Genomic DNA, 22,822 nt, shown 5'->3' with positions numbered 1-22,822 from the left:
ACTAGTCCCATGCTATGCCAGCCCAACAATATATGGCTAATGGTTAGTGCTCCTCCACCCCACCCCCCTTTTTAGGGAAGAAACACAAAACAATTTATTTTCGTTTTTATTCCATGTTTCCAAATGTAAAAAAAAAAGTCAAGATTCTTACACCAGTGATCTCAAATGAGACCATGCAAAGTAATTCAGTGTGTACAACAATCATTTGCTCCCCTTCCGTGTTGCTGTTTTATATAACGGTGTGATTAACAGAAAATTGAATGGCATGTGCTTGGTTGAAAAATGTCACCTGTTTACAAAACAAGCAGGACAGCTTCTACCTCATACCTGCAAGTCTTAATTTAAAATAACTAGTTCTTTTGTGTTTTTATTTGGGAGGTACATGGGACTGAAAAATTTAACTGCCCAATTTTACCCAACTACCACACAAAAAGTACAAATGACATTCCCAACACTATAAACTTTGGAGTGTTGAGATAGTAGCCATTATTATCTGAAGTAGGTTCAACAGTTTAGCTTTAAAATGTTGGCTTTTTCTCTTAAGAGAAATTTCCTTAGGGTCTCTCCTCTAATTTTGCTAGACTGAGTTCCAGAAGAATCCTCTATGAATTTAAAGTGTGACAACTGTAAAGTATTCTGTTGTGTTATACAAATAGAAGACCTTGAAATGTTACTAGTTGCATAAAGATGGTTGTTTGCTAAATGGCACTGAAGAAAATCCTGACCCAAGTGGCACTACTTAGTCCAAATGTTTCTGACCAAAGAAAATTAAACAACGATATTTATAGGCTAACTTTCTAAGTGATGGTTGATATCAATCCCGTACGTATTTTACATGTCAAATACATAGTTCAAGAGTTTATAAAATAAGATCATGCATTATTACCTCTAAGAATATCATATACAAGAGAAATCCTTCCAAATACTTGTGACAGTATTTTAAGTGGAAGGAGTCTTATATACAAAAACAATTCAGTTTCTCTTCTGTTTTCAGTATATAATTTAAAGAAATTTAAGAGATTACTGAAAAAAATCCTAGCCCATTGGAGATTGATAGAAAGTGTCAACTGTGGAATTTTAAATGTTTCCTTTTTAAAAAACACACAGAATACAAAGCCTCTGAACAAAGAAAAATACAGAATTCTGGATGATTGTATTTGATCACACTACATAATTTAGAATGAAATTATGTTACTGGTTAAGTTACTTTCTACTTTACTCATTCCTTTGACAGCATTAATTTGTGAACTTAAGTTTATATTTAGTTCAGCTGCACAAGATCTCATCTTCAACACATGGCACCAACTTTCCTTAAGTGTAACAGCATTCTATTCTTAGCAGCAATTATATTTTTTAAAGGTTAACAATTTGTGGAACAAAATGCTCTAACTCTAATTTACACTCACTGGTAAAATTTTTACAAAAGGCCTAAGTAAACATATAGAGTGATCTTTCACTTTCTCCCATATCCCATCTCATTTCTGACCTTTTGGGGGAAGTGCAGGAGTTTCAGAAAAGGTACCTATGTATTTTAGATGAGATTCTTGATGTTAAGTGAGTATAATGGCAGGTATAAGACAATGTAATTCTTAGTCCAGGGTATGTTACAGTGCCCCAAAATTAGTTGTATGATAAATAGTACCTATTGACAATCTATAAAAGATGAGGCATGTAAGGTGCCCTAACAATGTAAGTCTGTAACAGCTGAACAAGAAAGCCATTTCACTCAACTGTGACACAGTTATTGCTGCCTGGGCATTTAAGGTTAGACTCCAATCCTGTGGCCATTAGCAAACAGGGAAGTTTAACTGAGGCAGTGTCACTACATTTAAAAACAAAATGTGTTTTAAAAGCAGTTTATCTTGAGAAATATAGGTTCCTAGCGTATTCTGTGTAGAGAGAGATGGATAAAGGGAGCTGGCCACTAAGCATGCTAAACCAAATTCCATGAATGTAGTTTTCATAAGACATATTTACTACATGCATTTTGCTAACAATACCTCCCTGAAAATCACCACCTCTGTAGTTATACTTTGTGTCAAACTACTGTTGAGTTATAGGGGAAATAGCTGTATCTGGTAGCTATCGACATAATACCAGTTATGAAAATTAAGGACAAACCAGTTGACCGATTCCTGAAAACAGAAGATTAAATCCTTTGTCAAAATAGTTATTGCACAACATAGAAATAGCTCAAATCTAGAACTTATCATTTAAAATTATGATCCTATGAAACAAATTTTGGAAGGGGTGTACAGTTTCTTCAATGCCAAGAAGTATCGTTTTAACTAATTTTCGCCACAGAAGGATTTGTTTAGTACATTAATGCTGTGGAATGAGAAAAAAATTTAGGGGGAAAATATATCCACAAGTAAGTTAACCTGACAAAATAAACCAGACTGAGTCAAATGGACAAAGCAAGCAAGCAAGCAAACAAACAAACAAACAAACAAAAAACTGAAAAAAGCCTGTGGAAAAAAATGACAAGCAAAAATAACATGGGGTAGGGGGGCCACAGTTAAGGCATCTGAAAAAAATCCTCATGGCCTGCGCTTATTAAAATATTTTTACACTTAAAAAAAGATTTGAAAGCATCTGAAAAACATGCAAATTGTTTGAAAACCCTGTATGGCAAATTCAGACAGTTTGCAAGCGTCATTCAGATGTTTGTTTGCCAATTAAAGAAGCCTCTCTCTCCATGAGCTGGCATATGGTGGTAGAGTTCGTCCGGATTCTTTCTATCTTAAACTAGATGGCAACCCAGAGGTCTGTGCAGCAGTTACAAACAAGGCATTAGTATCTGGAAGGGAAGGGACTGTGGGCTGTCCATTGGCTGGGGAACAACCTAGCTTATTTTTCCAGATACTCTGCATATACAGGTTTATGACACTGGAGAACTTTGATTGCATCTTCTACTTTGAACCACTCTCTCTTCCTTCCTCTATTAACAGGCTCTTCCCAGTCTTCCAATTTTTCATTGACTGTAAGAACATAAACATATGTTCTCTGCTTTCAGTCTTGGTTCTGCTCAAATATGCTGAAGAGTCTGCCTAATTTTCCTTTGACTCCAGCCTCCTCTTAAACCTCCCTTACGGCAGCACCGCCTGGCTCCTCCCCCGGCTCCATCCCCCCACTTGAGATGATCCACTGGTCTGGATAGACTGCTGCTCTCCAACAGTACCTCGTCCTCCTGCTCATTCAGGAAGCGCAGGCACTCCGCCCGCTTCTTATACCACTTGCGGTCATAGGTCCGAGTCTAGCTGGGCTTGAACTTCATCATAAAGGTGGGCTCTTCCTGCTGTTGCTGCTGCTCCGGCCATTGCAGCAGGGGTCCCGCCGCTGCCACACTGCCGAGGAGTGGGGGCGAGGGCGAATCGGGGCTCAGGGGAGCCAGGAGGGGCAGCGGGAGGTCTCTCCGGAAGGCGGCGGCCGCTCCGACGCGGTGCCGGAGGTGAGCGAGGGTCGCTGGAGTCCGGGTGCTGGGGTGGGAGCGCCGCCTCTTCCTCGGCTTCCGCGGCTCTCCCTGGAGCCCGCTGCTCGCTTGCAGCGGTAGAGGAAGAGCGAAGCTTGAGGCTCGCTCCAGGAGGGGACAGTTGCGGGAACGCGCACCGAATGGCAGCAGCGCCGCGCCGCCTCTCCATTTATGTTTGCACTGTTTTTAAGTGAAAGAGCATTCTAATACTAGCCATACTGATTTTAACTGTCAAAGGCACAATGGAGTTGCTGTAGAAATTCTGAATCCAGTCTTCCACAAGCTAGATGGCCTCTGGGTCTTTCTTCCTGAGAAGTAAATTATCAGAAGTGTAAAAAATAAGGCCAGTTGTATAAGGGAAATCTCCTTTTCTGGATTTTAAGGGAAAGATGTATGAAATAATGTTAAGTAGAAAAAGTGGACCCCACTATTGGATACCTTGTATCTAAAAGCATTGAGTCAGAAACTAGAATAGCGGTTATGAGGGGCCGGGGTGGGGGTAGGGAATGGGGAGTTAATGGTTAATTGGTAAAGAGCTTCTGTTTGAGGTGATGGAAAAGCTGTGGTAATGGATGTTGGTGATGGTAGCACAACATTGTGAATAAAATTAACACCACTGAATTGTATATTTGAGAGTGGCTAAAATGGGAAATTTTAGGTTGTAGATATGTTACCAGAATAGAAATTTAAAAACCGTAGAACTGTACAACATAAAGGGTAAACCCTAATATAAACTATGGACTATAGTTAATAGTATAATTATAATATTTTTCATCAATTGTAACAAAGGTACCACATTAGTGCAAAATACTAATAATAGGGAAAACTGTGTGAGGGGGAATTATGGGGAAAGTCTACTTTCTGCATGATTCTTCTATAAACCTATAACTTTCTCTAATAAAAAAATGCGGAAAATCACAATTCTTCACTGGACGAGGTCCAAGAGCTCAAGTGAGTAAGAGAAGTTAAGTGATTTTGGATGGGAATTTGGGCAACCTTCTAATAAGAAAGTTTTCATTGGAAAACCTACTGTCTGACTTTTGTATCAATTGCCTATAAAAGCCAACACTGCAATAGCGATTGTTCTCCTGCCCTGTGGCTGTTGAGTATGCGTTAGTTACTGAGAGAAAAACCCCGCCCCAAAGCTTCTCACTGGCATGATGCTTCTCTTGCCCTCTTCTGCTTGCAGAGGACAGACTCTATGGAAGCCCAGCCCAGCCCAGCCCAGCCCAGCCCAGAGAAGTAGTCATTTTTACTTACACTGATCCTTTCTTAACAGGAATCAAATCTTTTGTATGTTATGGGTTTGGAATTTTTTGGCTTCTATTCAGTACTCCTCTTCATAATTTGACAAACTCCAGCTGCCCAAACAGGTGCATGGTAGCCACCCAGAGCACCAAGGCAGGAATTTGGGTGGAGGGAAAGGGGAGTGAGGGAAGTGGGGATAGGGAAATTCCTTAATCTTGTCTGTCATTTAAATTTGTAGGTGCTTTCCAATTATACCAGTAATTGTTTAAGAGATTGTAAGACTAAAACAAATGCATTAATCACTAATCTGATTTGAAAGGATTTACAGGCTCAGAACCTGAGGTGCATACTTTTTTGTTATTATTCATGTTTGTTATTAGTCTCTGCTACTCTCTGGCACGCTCCCAAGTATGCAGGCCCCAACACCGTCATGCCACCAGCCACCATTACTGGAGAAAGTCCCCTGTTTAAAATGTTTTTTATTGTGTTAATGTATGCATAACATGAAATTTACCATTTTAACCATTTTAAGTGTACAAATCAGTGGTATTAATTGCACTCACAATGTTGTGCTGCCATCACCCTTACCAAAACTTTTTCATCACTTCAAATAGAAACTACATATGTTAAGAAATAACTCCCACTCCACCCTCCCCTGCCTGGTAATCTATACTTTCCTTTCTGTTTCTATGAAATTTGCTTATTCTAAGTATTTCATATAAGTGAGATCATACAATATTTTTTTTGTCTGACATTTCACTCAGCATGTTGTTCATCTATGTTTCATGTTTCAGACCTTCATTCCCTTTCATGACTGAATAATCTATTTTATGTATTATACCACATTTTGTTTATTCATTCTTCTGTTGATGGACACTTGGGTTGTTTCCAACTTTTGGCTGTTGTGAATAATGCTGCTATAAACATTGTTGTACAAATATCTGTTCAAGTTTCTGCTTTCAGTTCTTTTGGTTATATACCTAGAAGTGGGATTGCTGGGTCATACGGGAATTCTGTGTTCAACTTTTTGAGGAACTGCCAAACTGATTTCCACAATGGCTGCAACATTTTACAATGCCACCAACAGTGTATAAGGGTTCCAATTTCTTTGCATCCTTGCCAGCATGTATCATTTTTGGTTATTTGATAACAGCCATCCAGGTGGATGTGAAGTGGAATCTTATTGTGGTTTTGATTTTAATTTCCCTGATGGCTAATGATGTTGAGTATCTTTTCATTTGCTTATTGGTCATTTGTATATATTCTTTGAAGAAATGTCTATTAAAATCCTTTGCTGACATCATCAACATGGTGATGTAAGACATACCCTGGAAAAACCTCTCCAGAGATTCAGTGAAAAAATGGACAAATCTCACTTGCTTTAGAACTCTGGAGGAAGGTAGAGACCAGAGAAGGATTTCACAAATACTGAATTGAAGAAAGAGAAAAATATCAGGTAGTAATCGTCCATCCCGGACTGGCTGGTGTTCTTCCCTCCACCTCACTCAATCGCACACAGCTTGGGAAGTGCCCAGAGGCAGCGGCCAGGATCCTCCCACTGGGGACACAGATAGTAAAAACACTCACACTAGTGAGTCAGATCCCCACACATATCCAGACACTGGAACCCAAGTACCCAGAAACCCAGGGCAGAACACAAGCCACTGAGTAGTGTTGAATACAAAAGGGCCCCAAGGAGGTGCTTGTAAAATGGAGGATTAGAGAGGGAATGGTAGAACCTTCTTCTCTCCCACTAGCAGTGAGTAACCAGGCAGAAACTGCCTGAATCACCTGTTTGGGAATCCAGGGAACAGCAGAGGACAGTATAATGACCAGGGAAGTACAGGACAAAGAGACTGAGAAACTGGGGTAAGAGACTGTAATTCTCTCTGTGGCTCCTGGCACCTATCCCCCACCATTGAGGGAAGCACTGTTGGGCACCCAATCCTTGCCTGGAGGTGGCTGCAAACTGGAATGGCTGCACAAGTCCTCCATCCCAAGTACAGAGGGGAACATAGCCCAACACTGAGCCAGATGCTGCCTGGAGAGGTGAGAACACAGGATCCCTGCAATTTCAGCACCATCCCACACCCCATGTCCCAGTCAGATGCCCATGGGTGCCACTGTTTTAATTGGTAAAACCAGAGAATATGGAGAACCTGATCCCAAACACCCAAATCAGAATATCAGAAGAAACACAGTACTTGGCACAATTAATCCAACAGTCACAATCGAGGAATGAAAACATGGCACAGGATATAAAAGACATGAAGAAGACCATGAAACAGGATAATAGGGACATAAAGAAGACCCTAGAAGAGCATAAAGAAGAAATTGCAAGAGTACATAAAAAATAGAAGATCTTATGGAAATAAAATAAACTGTTGGCCAAATTAAAAAGACTCTGGATACTCATAATACAAGATTATAGGAAGGTGAACAACGACTCAGCATCGTAGAATACCACAGAACAGAAAATGAAAGAACAAAAGGAAGAATGGAGGAAAAAATAAAAAAAAAATTGAAAAGGATCGGAGGGATACAACAGATAAAATGTCGAAACTTAAGACTCATTGGTGTCCCAGAAGGGGAAGGGAAGGGTAAAGGTCTAGAAAGAGTATTCAAAGCAAGTATTGGGGAAAACTTCCCCAACCTTCTACACAACATAAATACACAAAGCATAAATGCCCAGCGAACTCCAAATGGAATAAATCCAAATAAACCCACTTCAAGACATATTCTGATCAGACTGTCAAATACTGAAGAGAAGAAGCAAGTTCTGAAAGCAGCAAGAGAAAAGCAGTTCACCACATACAAAGGAAACAACATAAGACTAAGTAGTGGCTACCATGGAGGCGAGAAGGTAGTGGCATGGCATATTTAAAATTCTGAGGGAGAAAAATTTCCAACCAAGAATACTTTATCCAGCAAAACTCTCCTTCAAATTTGAGGGAGAGCTAAAATTTTTCACAGACAAACAAATGCTGCGAGAGTTTGCCAATAAAAGACCTGCCCTACTTCAGATACTAAAGGGAGCCCTACTGACAGAGAAACAAAGAAAGGAGAAAGAGATATAGAGAATTTTAATGGACATATATAGAACCTTACATCCCAAATCACCAGGAGACTCATTTTTATCTAGAGATCATGGATCTTTCTCAAGAATGGTGCATATGCTGGGACATAAAACAAGCCTCAATAAATTAAAAACAAAACAAAACAAAACAATTGAACATATTCAAAGCACAATCTCTGACCACAATGGAATACAAATAGAAGTCAATAATTTTTGAATTGTAACTCCAGTATTTACTTCCTACATGATATAAAATACACAAACTAATGACAGTGGATTTGAACTCAATGTAAAATATGTAATTTTTTTTAACATTCATTTTATTGAGATATATTCACATACCACGCAGTCATACAAAGCAAATTGTACATTTGATTGTTCACAGTACCATTACATAGTTGTACATTCATCACCCAAATCAATCACCGACACCCTCATTACCACACACAGAAAAATAACGAGAATAATAACTAAAGTGAAAAAGAGCAACTAAAGTAAAAAAGAACAGTGGGCGCCCTTGTCTGTTTGTTTGCTTCCTTCCCCCACCTTTCCACTCATTCATCCACAAACTAGACAAACGGGAATGTGATCCCTATGGTCCCCCCAATCCCACTGCCCCCCCTCATAAGCCACACTTTCATAACAACTGTCTTCAAGATTCATGGGTTCTGGGTTGTAGTTTGATAGTTTCAGATATCTACCACTAGCTACCCCAATTCTTTAGAACCTAAAAAGGGTTGTCTATATTGTGTGTAAGAGTGCCCACCAGAGTGACCTCTTGGCTCCTTTTGGAATCTCTCTGCCACTGAAGCTTATTTCATTTCCTTTCACATCCCACTTTTGGTCAAGAAGATGTTCTCCATCCCATGATGATGGGTCTACATTCCTCCCCAGGAGTTATATTCCACGTTCCCAGGGAGATTCACTACCCTGGGTGTCTGATCCCATGTAGGGGGGAGGGCAGTGATTTCCCCTGCCAAGTTGGCTTAGCTAGAGAGAGAGGGCTACATCTGAGCAACAAAGAGGCATACGGGAGGAGGCTCTTAGACACAATTATAGGGAGGCGTAGCCTTTCCTTTGCAGCAACAGTCTTCCCAAGGGCAAATCCCTTGGTAGAGGGCTCAATCCATCAAACCACCAGTCCCCTATGTCTGTGGTCATGTTAGCAACCATCGAGGTAGGGCAGGCCAATACCCCTGCATTCTCCACAGGCTCCTCAAGGTGGCTTTTTTTTCCTAAATGAACTGTATGAAAAATAAAAAAAATTAAAAAAATTAAGAAATCATACAATAAAATAACATTTCAAAGAGACCATAACAAGGGAGTAAGAAAAAGACAACTAACCTAAGATAGCTACTTTACTTCCAACGTGTTCCTACTCTACTGCAAGAAAGTAACCTAATATAGCAACATTTCTGTGAACTTGGTCGTACTATACCCATGAGAAATTAACAGACCACAGTCATTCCTGGGCATTCCCAGAACGTTAAATTTACCCATGATACCTTATCTGTTCTTCTTGGGTTATTGTTCCCCCTTCCTTAATTGCTGTCTATCGTTAGTTCCCCTACATTCTACATTATAAACCATTTGTTTTACATTTTTCAAAGTTGACATTACTGGTAGCATATAACATTTCTCTTTTTGTGCCTGGCTTATTTCTCTCAGCATTATGTCTTCAAGCTTTATCCAAGTTGTCATATGTTTCACGAGATCGTTCCTTCTTACTGCTGTCTAGTATTCCATCATGTGTATATACCACATTTTATTTATCCACTCATCTGTTGAAGGACATTTGGGTTGTTTCCATCTCTTGGCAATTGTGAATCATGCTGCTATGAACATTGGCCTGCAGATATCTGTTCACGTCACTGCTTTCCCATCTTCCGGGTGTATACCAAGAAGTGCAATCGCTGGATCGAAGGGTATCTCTATATATAGTTTTCTAAGAAACTGCCAGACTGACTCCCAGAGTGGCTGAACCATTATACAGTCTCACCAACAATGAATAAGAGTTCCAATTTCTCCACATCCTCTCCAGCATTTGTAGTTTCCTGTTTGTTTAATGGCAGCCATTCTAATTGGTGTGAGATGGTATCTCATTGTGGTCTTAATTTGCATCTCTCTAATAACTAGTGAAGCTGAACATTTTTTCATGTGTTTCATGGCCATTTCTATTTCCTCTTCAGAGAACTGTCTTTTCATATCTTTTGCCCATTGTATAATTGGGCTGTCTGTACTATTGTCATTGAGTTGTAGTGTCCCGGCCCGCGGGACGATCAACCGAGGCTCCAGCTCCTGCGAGGGAAGAATGGTATGGGACAAGAGACACGAAGAACGACAGCAAGACAGGTTTCTGATCAAGCTGCAAAACTTTATTGAAGAGGCAGGGTATATATACTCTAAGGTAGAGGGAGTGGCTAGTACGAACGGGTGGCGGCCTAGGATTGGTGGCTGCAAAGGCAGGTGGCGGTCTAGGATTGGCTGCTGCTGTTGCTAGGGCGGATGGCAGATGTAAGGCTAGCACAGGATTGGTGGCTACTGTTGCTGGGGTAGAAGACAGGTAGTAAAGCTAGCACACTAGGCGCGAATCTTAGGCGCGAATGGCTATCACTTCCGTAGAAGGCTGAGGGCAACTTAAGCCGCTATTGCATCAGCCCTAGCGGTCATGTTGCATATCTCCGGCATCGCTGAGGGTGGATTTTATACATGCTACCTTAATCGTCCCCAACATTGTAGGATTTCTTTATATATGCAAGATACCAGTCTTTTGTCAGATACATGGTTTCCAAAAATTTTTTCCCATTGAGTCGGCTGCCTCTTTACCTTTTTGAGAAATTCCTTTGAGGTACAGAAACTTCTAAGTTTGAGGAGTTCCAATTAATCTATTTTTTCTTTTGTTGCTTGTGCTTTGGGTGTAAAGTCTAGGAAGTGGCCGCCTAATACAAGGTCTTGAAGATGTTTTCCTACATTATCTTCTAGGAGTTTTATGGTGATTTCTTTTATATTGAGATCTTTCATCCATTTTGAGTTAATTTTTGTGTAGGGTGTGAGGTAGGGGTCCTCTTTAATTCTTTTGGATATGGATATCCAACTTTCCCAGCCCCATTTGTTGAAAAGACCGTTATGACCTAGTTCAGTGACTTTGGGGGCCTTATCAAAGATCAGTCGGCCATAGATCTGGGGGTCTATCTCTGAATTCTCAATTAGATTCCATTGATCTATATGTCTATCTTTGTGCCAGTACCATGCTGTTTTGGCAACTGTGGCTTTATAATAAGCTTCAAAGTCAGGAAGTGTAAGTCCTCCCACTTCGTTTTTCTTTTTTAGAGTGTCTTTAGCAATTCGAGGCATCTTCCCTTTCCAAATAAATTTGATAACTAGCTTTTCCAAGTCTGCAAAGTAGGTTGTTGGAAATTTGATTGGGATTGCATTGAATCTGTAGATGAGTTTGGGTAGAATTGACATCTTAATGACATTTAGCCTTCCTATCCATGAACATGGAATATTTTTCCATCTTTTAAGGTCCCCTTCTATTTCTTTTAGTAGACTTATGTAGTTTTCTTTGTATAGGTCTTTTACATCTTTGGTTAAGTTTACTCCTAGGTAGTTGATTTTTTTTATTTGCTATTGAAAATGGTATCTTTTTCTTGAGTGTCTCTTCAGTTTGTTCATTTCTAGCATATAGAAACATTACTGACTTATGTGCATTAATCTTGTATCCCGCTACTTTGCTAAATTTGTTTATTAGCTGTAGTAGCTGTATCGTTGATTTCTCAGGGTTTTCTAGATATAAGATCATATCATCTGCAAACAATGACAGTTTTACTTCCTCTTTTCCAATTTGGATGCCTTTTATTTCTTTGTCTTGCCGGATTGCCCTGGCTAGCACTTCCAGCACAATGTTGAATAACAGTGGTTACAGCAGGCATCCTTGTCTTGTTCCTGATCTTAGAGGGAAGGCTTTCAGTCTCTCACCATTGAGTACTATTCTGGCTGTGGGTTTTTCATATATGCTCTTTATCATATTGAGGAAGTTTCCTTCAATTCCTACCTTTTGAAGTGTTTTTATCAAAAACGGATGTTGGATTTTGTCAAATGCTTTTTCAGCATCTATTGAGATGATCATTTGATTTTTCCCTTTCGAATAGTTAATGTGTTGTAATACATTGATTGATTTTCTTATGTTGAACCATGCTTGCATGCCTGGAATGAACCCCACTTGGTCATGGTGTATGATTTTTTTAATGTGTCTTTGGTTTCGATTTGCAAGTATTTTGTTGAGGATTTTTGCATCTATATTCATTAGGGAGATTGGCTGGTAGTTTTCCTTTTTTAGTAGCATCTTTGCCTGGTTTTGGTATTAGATTGATGTTAGCTTCATAAAATGAGTTAGGTAATGTTCCATTTTCTTCAATGTTTTGAAAGAGTTTTGAGTAAGATTGGTGTCAGTTCTTTCTGGAAAGTTTGGTAGAATTCCCCTGTGAAGCCATCTGGTCCTGGGCATTTATTTGTGGGAAGATTTTTGATGACTGATTGGATCTCTTTGCTTGTGATGGGTTGGTTGAGGTCTTCTGTTTCTTCTCTGGTCAGTCTAGGTTGTTCATATGTTTCCAGGAAATTGTCCATTTCCTCTACATTATCCAGTTTTTTGCCATACAGTTGTTCCTAGTATCCTCTTATACTTTTTTAAATTTCTTCAGGATCTGCAGTTATGTCACCTTTTTCATTCATTATTTTGTTTATATGGGTCTTCTCTCTTTTTGATTTTGTCATTCTAGCTAGGGGCTTGTCAATCTTGTTGATCTTCTCAAAGAACCAACTTTTGATGATATTTATCCTCTCTGTTGTTTTTTTGTTCTCTATGTCATTTATTTCTGCTTTAATCCTTGTTATTTCTTTTCTTCTACTTGGTTTAGGATTGGTTTGCTGTTCATTTTCTTGCTTCTTCAGTTGATCCATTAGTTCTTTGAATTTGGCTCTTTCTTCCTTTTTAATATATGCGTTTAGTGCTATAAATTTCCCCCTGAGCACTGCTTTTGCTGCATCCCTTAGGTTTTGGTATGTTGTGTTCTCATTTTCATTCGTCTCTATATATTTAGCAATTTCTCTTGCTATTTCTTCTTAACCCACTGATTGTTTAGGAGTGTGTTGTTTAACCTCCAGGTATTTGTGAATTTTCTTAGTCTCTGATGGTTATTGACTTCTAATTGTATTCCATGGTGGTCAGAGAATGTGCTTTGAATAATTTCAATCTTTTTAAATTTATTGAGGCTTGTTTTATGTCCCAGCATATGATCTATTCTGGAGAATGTTCCGTGAGCGCTAGAAAAGTAAGTATGGTAATTTGGGATGTAATGTCCTGTATATGTCTGTTAAATCTAATTCATTTATCAGATTGTTTAGGTTTTCAATTTCTTTATTGGTCTTCTGTCTGGTTGATCTATCTATAGGAGAGAATGATGTGTTGAAGTCTCCCACAATTATTGTGGAAACATCAATGGCTTCCTTTAGTTTTGCCAGTGTTTCTCTGATGTATTTTGTGGCACCTTGATTGGGTGCATAAACATTTACGATTGTTATTTCTTCTTTTGAATTGCCCCTTTTACTAGCATGTAGTGGCCTTCTTTGTCTCTCAAAACATCCCTGCATTTAAAGTCTATTTTATCTGAGATTAATATTGCTACACCTGCTTTCTTTTGGCTGTAGCTGGCATGAAATATATTTTCCCATCCTTTCACTTTCAATTTCTTTGTGTCCCTGTGTCTAGGATGAGTCTCTTGTATGCAGCGTATTGTTGGTTCATTTTTTTTTGATCCATTCTGTGAATCTTTATCTTTTAATTGGGGAGTTTAATCCATTTACATTTAATATTATAACTGTGAAGGCATTTCTTGAATCTGCCATCTTATCCTTTGGTTTATGTTTGTCGTATATATTTTTGCCTCTCTCTATTAATATCCTTTAGTGTACCCATACTGAATCTCTTTAGTACTGAACCTTTCTCCATGTCTCTCTCTCCTTTCTTTGTTTCTCTGTCTGTAGGGCTCCCTTTAGTATCTCCAGTAGGGCCGGTCTCTTGTTAGCAAATTCTCTCAGCATTTGTTTGTCTGTGAAAATTTTAAGCTCTCCTTCAAATTTGAAGGAGAGATTTGCTGGATAAAGTATTCTTGGTTGGAAATATTTCTCACTCAAAATTTTAAATATGTCACGCCACTGCCTTCTCGCCTCCATGGTGGCTGTTCAGTAGTCAGTGCTTAGTCTTAAGCTGTTTTCTTTGTATATGGTGAATTGCTTTTCTCTTGCTGCTTTCAGAACTTGCTCCTTCTCTTCTGTATTTGACAGTGTGATCAAAATATATCTCGGAGTGGGTTTATTTGGATTTATTCTATTTGGAGTTCACTGGGCATTTATGATTTGTGTATTTATGATGCTTAGAAAATTTGGGAAGTTTTCCCCAACAATTTCTTTGAATACTCTTCCTAGACCTTTACCCTTTTCTTCTCCTTCTGGAACACCAATGAGTCTTATATTTGGACATTTTATATCATCTATCATATCCCTGAGGTCCATTTCAATTTTTTCAGTTTTTTACCCCATTCTTTCTTTTGTGCTTTCATTTTCCATTTTGTCATCTTCCAGGTCACTGAATCATTGTTCACCTTCCTGTAGTCTTGTACTATGAGTATCCAGAATCTTTTTAGTTTGGTCAACAGTTTATTCTATTTCCATAAGATCATCTATTTTTTTTAATTTAATCTTGCAATGTCTTCTTTATGCTCTTGTAGGTCTTCTTGATGTCCTTTATATCCTGTTCCATGCTTTTCTTGATATCCTTTATATCCCGTACCATGGTCTCCTCATTCATCTTTAGTTCTTTGAGTAGCTGCTCTAAGTACTGTATCTCTTCTGATCTTTTGATTTGGGTGCTTGGACTTGGGTTTATCCGTATCATCTGGTTTTTTCATATGCTTTAAAATTTTCTGCTGTTTTTGACCTCTTGGCATTTGCTTTACTTGGTAGGGTTCTTTTAGGATTTGCAGACCAATTGAAATCCTTATCTCTAATTTGTCAGATCCACAGCTTTGTGGAGTACACTTTCTCTGACTAACCAGCAGGCGGCATCCGTGAGCCACCTGTTCCCCTCAAGGCAGTTCTCCCCTGCTTTGCCTCTGTGGTGAGTGGGGGAGTAAGTCTTGTGGGTTCCAATTTGTGTACCAAGCTTGCGTGTGTAATTGGTGTTGCCCGCCCTGTATAAGGGGCATGTGTCTGGGCAGTCGGGGGGGGAGTGGCTCTAACAATCAAATCTCCCTAGTGTTCCTGGAGTTTTAAAGCTGCTGCAATAGTCTAATCCTTCAGTTCAGTTCTGCCAGTTTGTCTCTGCCACTGACCCACAAGTCCTTGGTATTGGTGTGTGGCCCCTGAGACTTGTGAGTGGGTCCTTCTTCCAGGCCTTGCACCCCCTGATCCTCTGTTGAGGGATGACTGTGCTATGTCACAGGTGAGTACCATCCCCCCAGGGTGGTTCTGGGCTGCTAGTCTGTGTAGGGAGGCTTCCAGTCTGCTGAAATGATGTCTGAATGGGGCTTCTTATTTCACACCGCTCCACCTTCCCAACTCTGGGACAACCAGCTGAGGGTGTAGGGAAGGCTAATGTCCACACCCAGTTTTGTGGTGTATGCGTGTTGTTGTAAGCACTTCCGTCATACTTGGTTGTCTGGGGCAGCTCTGGGCTATGTGGCTGGTGATGGGCAGGAGTGTTTCCTGTCCACCAGATGATGGCTGTGAGGGGACGCCCCCCTTTTCTTGGGAAGTTGTGGTGTTTAGTGAATTTTCTCAGCCACTGGATTATTGCCTTTTGTCTCAGAGCTCTCAGTTCTGCTCTTGTCTTGACCTGCCCAAATTGCAAGTCTTTGAGGCTTTCTGTATTGGGCTTCTTAGAGTAATTGTTTTAGAAAAAGAAAAAAAGATTGAAAAAAAGAGGCCCTCCTGGCAGATTTAATGGATTTTTGAAATGCTAAGAGACAAAGCAATTAGGGCTATTAAGGAAAGATCCAGGGGGCAGAGAGATCAGTTTTTCTTTGGGATTTGCAAATGTGCCTCAGGGCCTGAGCTCTGCCCTTCCCCTTTCTATGTTCACCAGAACTCCAAAAAGCCTCCGCTTTTATTTTTGAGTTTTTCTTGCTGTTTTTTGCTATGCCTATCTCCTCTCTGCTGGGGTGGCTGTTCTCAGGTTCTCTGGTGTCTGTTCTGAGTCTATGTATGGTTGGAGTTTGGATCAGTAGAATGAGTTTCCGATAAGGGCTTCCACTGCAGTTCTCCCTTCTCCTTCCCGGAGCTGACAGCCCCTCCTCCCATGGGACTGAGCCTGGCAGGGAGGGGCGCAGGTCCCCTGGCCACAGAAACTTACAGATTTCACTGATTTCAGCAGTTCCACGTTTTCATGAGTGTTGTATGAAGTATGCCCAAAGTCAGGTTGCTCTGCGGTGTCCAGTCCATGCAGTTCCTGGCTTTCTGCCTACTTCCCTGTAGGAGTAACTAAAACATACACCTCACCCATCCACCATCTTGTCCCGCCTCCCCAAAATATGTAATTTTTGACAAGAACTATATAAAGGTGGGGGAATGGAGGAGTATAGGTATATAGTTTATGTGTCCTATTGAAATTAAGTTGGTATCAAATAAAAACAAGATTGTTATGTATTTAAGAGTTTAATTTTGAGCCCCATAGTAAACACAAAGAAATAATGAGAGAACATGACCATAGAGATGAAAAGTAGAGTATGGATTAAGAGAAATGGGGAAAGGGCAATGGGGAGTTAAGAAATGAATGTAAGGTTGCTGTTTAGTTGAAGGGAAATTTCTAGTAATGGATGGTGGAAGGCAATAGCATTACAACATTCTAAATGTGATTAACCCCACTAATGGAATGCTAGGGAGGGGGTGGAATGGGAAGATTTAGGCTGTATATATGGTTCCACAATTGAGGAAAAAAAAAGACAGTCTAAATAGATGACAGTTGAATTCCAAGGATGACCCTGGATGGGATCTGAGGATGGAGGACAGGAGGCTCAAAGGGACACAGCTGAGACATAAGGGAAAGGAAATATAGAATGTAAGATGTAAGCTTTGTATCATTGTTGAATCGCTTGTACTTCTTAGCTGCGCTTAATGGGATTGCATAAAAGAATGTTCTTGTTCATGGGAATTGTATATGTGAATTACAGTGTTCATTCAAGGATGTGTGCAGCTAGCTCTCATATGTTCAGAAGACAGAGCAATAGATGATTGATGACAGATAGGAAGAGAGGGAAGGAGGGAGGGAGGGAAAGAAATAGCAATCTGACAACATGTTAAAGTTAGTATCCAGGGTGGGGGGGGGGTCAGGGAATGGTGGAGTTCTGTGTATGGGGTTTGTATTGTTTTTGCAACTCTTTCTATAACTTTAAATTTATTTCAAAATAAAATGTGAAAAAAAAAGCTCCAGGAGGCCTGATCACAGAAACAGAAAACATTCCAAACCAGATGGCCCTAGTTTCAAACTCAGTAAATCACTGGCCCATCCCAGGGATCAACCCTCTTTTGTTATCCTCCAATTACTTTTCCATTAGCCCTTAAAAGTCCTATGGTCCTTTGTCTAAACAAGGTTGAGTTCTACTCTCTCTCCCTATCCTGGTAGTTATAAATAAAATCATCCTTGCCTGCTTCAAAAAAAAAAAAAAAAGAAATTCAAAGGGTAAAGTGGTTGAAGTAAGTGCTACTTTTACAGTAATATCATTGAGTGTTAATGGATTAAACTCCCCAATCAAAAGACACAGATTGGCAGATGGGATAAAAAATATATAGCCCATCTACATGCTGTTTAAAAGAGACTCATTTTATTTTTATTTTTTTTAATCATCATTTTATTGAGATATATTCACATACTACGCAGTCATACAAAACAAATTGTACTTTCGATTGTTTACAGTACCATTACATAGTTGTACATTCATCACCTAAATCAATCCCTGACACCTTCATTAGCACACACACAAAAATAACAAGAATAATAATTAGAGTGAAAAAGAGCAATTGAAGTAAAAAAGAACACTAGGTACCTTTGTCTGTTGTTTGCTTCCCCTACTTTTCTACACATCCATCCATAAACTAGACAAAGTGGAGTTTGGTCCTTATGGCATTCCCAAGAGACTCATTTTAGACCCAAGTTCACAAGTGAAAGGTTGAAAAAGTTATTCCACCAAACAGTAACCCAAAAAGAGTGGGGGTAGTTTTACTAATGTCAGACAAAATAGACTTGAAATACAAAAAAGTACACTATATAATAATAATGATAATAATATATATTAATAAAAGGGAAATCCACCAGGAAGAACTAACAATTAGAAGTGATTATGCACCTAATCAGGGTGCCCCCAAATACATGTCTCAAATACTGCCAACACTGAAGGGGGAAATAGATGTCTCTACAATAATAGTTGGAGACTTCAATACACTCTCATCAGTAGATGGAACATCTAGAAAGGGGGTCAACAAGGAAACAGAGAACTTGAATAATATGATAAATTAAGTGCACCTAACAAATATTTACAAAACATCACACCCCACAACAGCAGGATATACATTCTGCTTAAATGCTCATGTATCATTCTCCAGGATAGACCACATGTTGGGACACAAAACAGGTCTCCATAAATTTAAAGATTAAAATTATACAAAGTGCTTCTTCTGATCAAAATAGATTAAAACTTGAAATCAATAACAGGTGGAGGAATGGAAAATTCAGAAACTTACTGGGGTTTAAAAGAACACTCTTAAACAATCAGTGAGTCAAAGAAGAAATTACAAGAGAAATTGGTAAGTATCTCAATGCAAATGGAAACAAGGACATGACATATCAAAACTTAGGGCATGAAATGATGGCAGTGCTGAGAGGGAAATTTATTGCCCTAAATGGCTACATTAAAAAAGAAGAAATAACTAAAATCAAAGACCTAATTGCACACCTAGAGGAAATAGGAAAGGACAGCAAACTAATCCCAAAGCAAAGATAAGGAAAGAAATAACAGGTTAGCATAGAAATAAATGAAATTGAGAACAACAACAACAACAACAAAAGTAGAGAGAATCAACAAAACCAGAAGTTGGTTCTTTGAGAAAGTCAATAAAAATGACAAACCCTTAGCTAGCTGACAAAGACAAGAAAAGAGAAGATGCAAATAAATAGAATCAGAAATGAATGGGGGGGTCATTACCACAGACTCCAAGGCAAAAGAAAAAGATCATAAGAGGATACTACAAACAGCTGTATGCCAACAAACTAGACAACTTAGATGAAATGAACAATTTCCTAGAAACATATGAAAAGCCTATACTGACTCAAGAAGAAATAGAAGACCTCAACAAACGAATCACAACAAAGGGATTAGATCAGTCATCAAAAACCTCCAATGAAGAAGAACTCAGGACCAGAAGGTTTCACAGGTGAATTTTACCAGTCATTCCAAGAATTAACATCCATCTTGCTCAAATTCTTCCAAGAAATTGAAGAGAAGGGGAAACTACCTAGCTCATTCTTTGAAGACAACATCACCCTAATACCAAAGCCTGATAAAGATACTATGAGAAAAGAAAGCTACAAACCAAACTCTCTAATGAATATGCATGCAAAATTCCTCAATAAAAAACTTGCAAACTGAATCCAACAGCACATTAAAGGAGTTATACAGCATGATCAAGTGGGTTTTATTCTATGTATGCACTGGTCATTCAACACAAGGAAATCAATTAATGTAATACACCACATTAATAAATCAACAAGCTACTCATGCCTAAAGTCTGATTGCATCAGCACAGGGTGTCCATGTTGTGCACTTCATTTCCTGGAAATGATTTCATAACCCAAGGGGCCTGAAGGTCAATTTAAAGTAGGCTTAGCTTCTGCTTTGCAGGAATAAGTTTCATAAGGGCAAGCCCCAAGATTGAGGGCTTGAGTTATTAAATTGGGAGTCCCTAATGCTTGAGTGAATATCAGCAATCCCCCAGGTGGAGAAGTTTAGTGTTTCCAAATTTGCCCCAGTCCGTCAGGTGACTGTTTCAGTTTGCTAAGGCTTCTGGAACACAATACACCCAGAAATGGATTGGCCTTTCAATGGGGTTTTTTAGGTTCTAAATTTACAGTTGTAAGGCATCAAGAGGAGGATACCTCCACTTAAGAAAGGCCAATGGCTTCTGGAACACCTTGGTCAGCTGGGAAGGCATGTGTCTGGCATCTGCTGGACCTTTGCTCCCTGGTTGCATTGCTTTCAGCTTCTGATTCCAGTGGCTTTCTCTTTAAGCACCAGTGGGTTCTCACTTAGCTTCTCCGGGGCAAACTCTGGATTTCATATCTTAGCTTAGCATCCTCAAAAGTCTTTCTGTCTGCATCTCCAAGCATCTGGGTCTGTGCCAACTCTGAGCTCTCTCTAGGTCTCAAATACACTAATTAAGACCCACCTTGAATGGGCAATGTCACATCTCCATGGAAATAATCTAATCAAAGGTCCCACCCACAATTAGGTGGCTTGTATTTTTATGGAAAAAACCTAATCAAAAGATCTCACTCACAACAAGTCTATCCCACACAAGACTGGATTAAAAGAACAGACTTTTAGCTAGTTATCTGTTAGGACAATTAGCATTCTAATCAGTAGTGTTCCCATCAGCAGAATTGCTCAGGTCCCAGAAAACCCTCCAAAATTCACCATGGAGGACATTACTCAGATTTTACCACAATAATAATGGAGCACTTAAATGTTCCTTTAATTCCACTTATCACAGAGTTGTAGACTATAGGCTAATAGTTAGTATTCTGGTTTGCTAATGCTGCCATAATGCAAAATATCAGAAATGGTTTGACTTTTATAAAGGGGGTTTATTTGGTTACAAATTTACCATCCTAAAGCCATGAAAGTGTCCAAACTAAGGCATCAACAGGAAGAAACCTTCACCAAAGAGTGGCCAATAGCATCCAGAACACCTCTGTCAGCTGGGAAGGCACATGGTTAGTGTCTGCTCTTCCTTTGCTCCTGGGTTGTGTTTTAAAAATGGCATTCTCCAAAATGTCTCTGGACTTGTCTCTCTTAGCTTCTTCAGCTCCCGTGCTTCTAAGCATCAGGAGTCCTCTCTTAGCTTCTCTGTAGAAAATTCTGGGCTAGCATCTCCAAATGTCTCCAAGCATCTGCTTTCAACAGCCATCTCCAAAATGTCTCTTTCAGCTGCTCTTGGGGTGTTTTGTTCTCTTTTAGCTTGTGTGTGTCCTTAGCTTAGCATCTTGAAACATCCTTCTGTCCACAACTACAAGCATCTATAAGCATCTCTAAGCAGGAGCCCCCAAGTGTCTCTCCAGAAATCTCTCTTGTAGGACCCCAGTGATTTGATTAAGACCCACCCTGAATGGGTGGGGCCCACATCTCCGTGGAGATAATTCAATCAAAGGTCTAGCCCACAGTTGATTCAATCACATCCCCATGGAAACAATCAAAAGATTAATGTCTGCCCTCACAAGATTGCATTAAAGAATATGGCTTTTGGGGGCACATATTATATTCAAACCAGAACAGTTAGCAAACTTATTAATATATGTAATAATTACTGAGTATTTTCCTAATAATGAAGATTGCTGTAAAATATTCTTCATGACTTTGACTCAGTGGGTCCTTGTGGAAGTCCAAGAAAGTACATTTCTTCAATCAACTCAGTGATTCAGATTCACATTATGCTTTGAGAAACCATGTATACAGCTGGAGTCACCTAACATGAAAAGCAAAATAAATCTCATAGTAAACCCCTCACTGTAGAGTGATGAAACTGAGATCATTTTCACAGTCATAGTTGTAGGAATTAGAAGTCTTTTTCTTTCATCTACATAAAGTAAATACTTTTTGTTAGATTCTTCCAAAATAATTTTGGTTACTGGAGATACAGTAGGAGAAAAAACAGACTTTTATGGGATAGATAACAACACAGGTAGTTTCTTGTAGACAACATGTAGATGGGCCTTGTTTTTTAATCCATTCTGCCAGTCTATATCTTTTTATTGGGGAGTTTAAGCCATTGACATTTAGTGTTATTACTGTAAGTGCAGTACTTCTACCATTTTGTCTTTTGGATTTTGTATGGCATATCTTACTTTTTCTCTCTTTCTCTCCTTTTACCCTTCCTGATAGTCTTAATTTCTACACTCTTCTCCAAACCTCCCTCTCTTGTCTTTTCCTATCAGCCTGTGGCACTCCATTTAGTATTTCTTGAAGTGCAGGTCTCTTATTCACAAACTCTCTTAGTGTCTGTCTGTCTGAAAATATTTTAATCTCTCCCTCATTTTTTGAAAGACAGTTTTGCTGGATATAGAATTCTTGGTTGGAAGTTTTTCTCTTTCAGTATCTTAAAAATATCATACCATTGCCTTCTTCTCTCCATGTTTCTTTGGAGAAATCTGCACATACTTTTATTTGAGCTTCCCTTGTATGTGATGGATCACTTTTCCTTGCTGCTTTCAGAATTCTCTCTTTGTCTTTGACATTGAGTCTGATAAGTAAGTGTCTTGGAGTAGGTCTATTGGGATCTATTCTGTTGGGGGTTCACTGCACATCTTGAATATGTAATTTTATGTCTTTCATAAGAGTTGGGAAATTTCAGTGATTATTTCTTTTATTATTCTTTCTGCCCCCGCTTTTCCCTTCTCATCTCCTTTTGGGACACCTAGCATGTATATTCATGTGCTTCATGTTGTCATTCATTTCCCTAATACCCTGCTCATATTTTTCTATTCTTTCCCTATCTGTTTCTTTATGTGTAGGCTTTCAGATGTTTTGTCTTCTAGTTCATGTATACTTTCTTCTGCCTCTTCAAATCTGGTGTTTTACATCTCCATTGTGTTTTTCATCTCTTCTTTTGAGCCTTTCATTCCCATAATTTCTGCCATTTGCTTTTTTCATACTTTTGAATTCCTCATGTTTACCCAATGTCTCCTTTATATCTTTCATCTC

The 22,822-nt window shown here is 39.2% G+C and overlaps 1 pseudogene; it reads right to left on the bottom strand.

Annotated features, from left to right (window-relative positions):
* Positions 1-2,738: 2,738 nt before the first annotated feature.
* Positions 2,739-3,280, bottom strand: LOC119524242 (annotated as a pseudogene).
* Positions 3,281-22,822: the final 19,542 nt, after the last annotated feature.

The sequence above is a fragment of the Choloepus didactylus genome, chromosome Y, assembly GCF_015220235.1.
Source record: "Choloepus didactylus isolate mChoDid1 chromosome Y, mChoDid1.pri, whole genome shotgun sequence".
NCBI lineage: Eukaryota > Metazoa > Chordata > Mammalia > Pilosa > Megalonychidae > Choloepus > Choloepus didactylus.
Note: the sequence above shows the minus strand (reverse complement) of the source record. Positions and strands in the feature narration are given on the sequence as shown.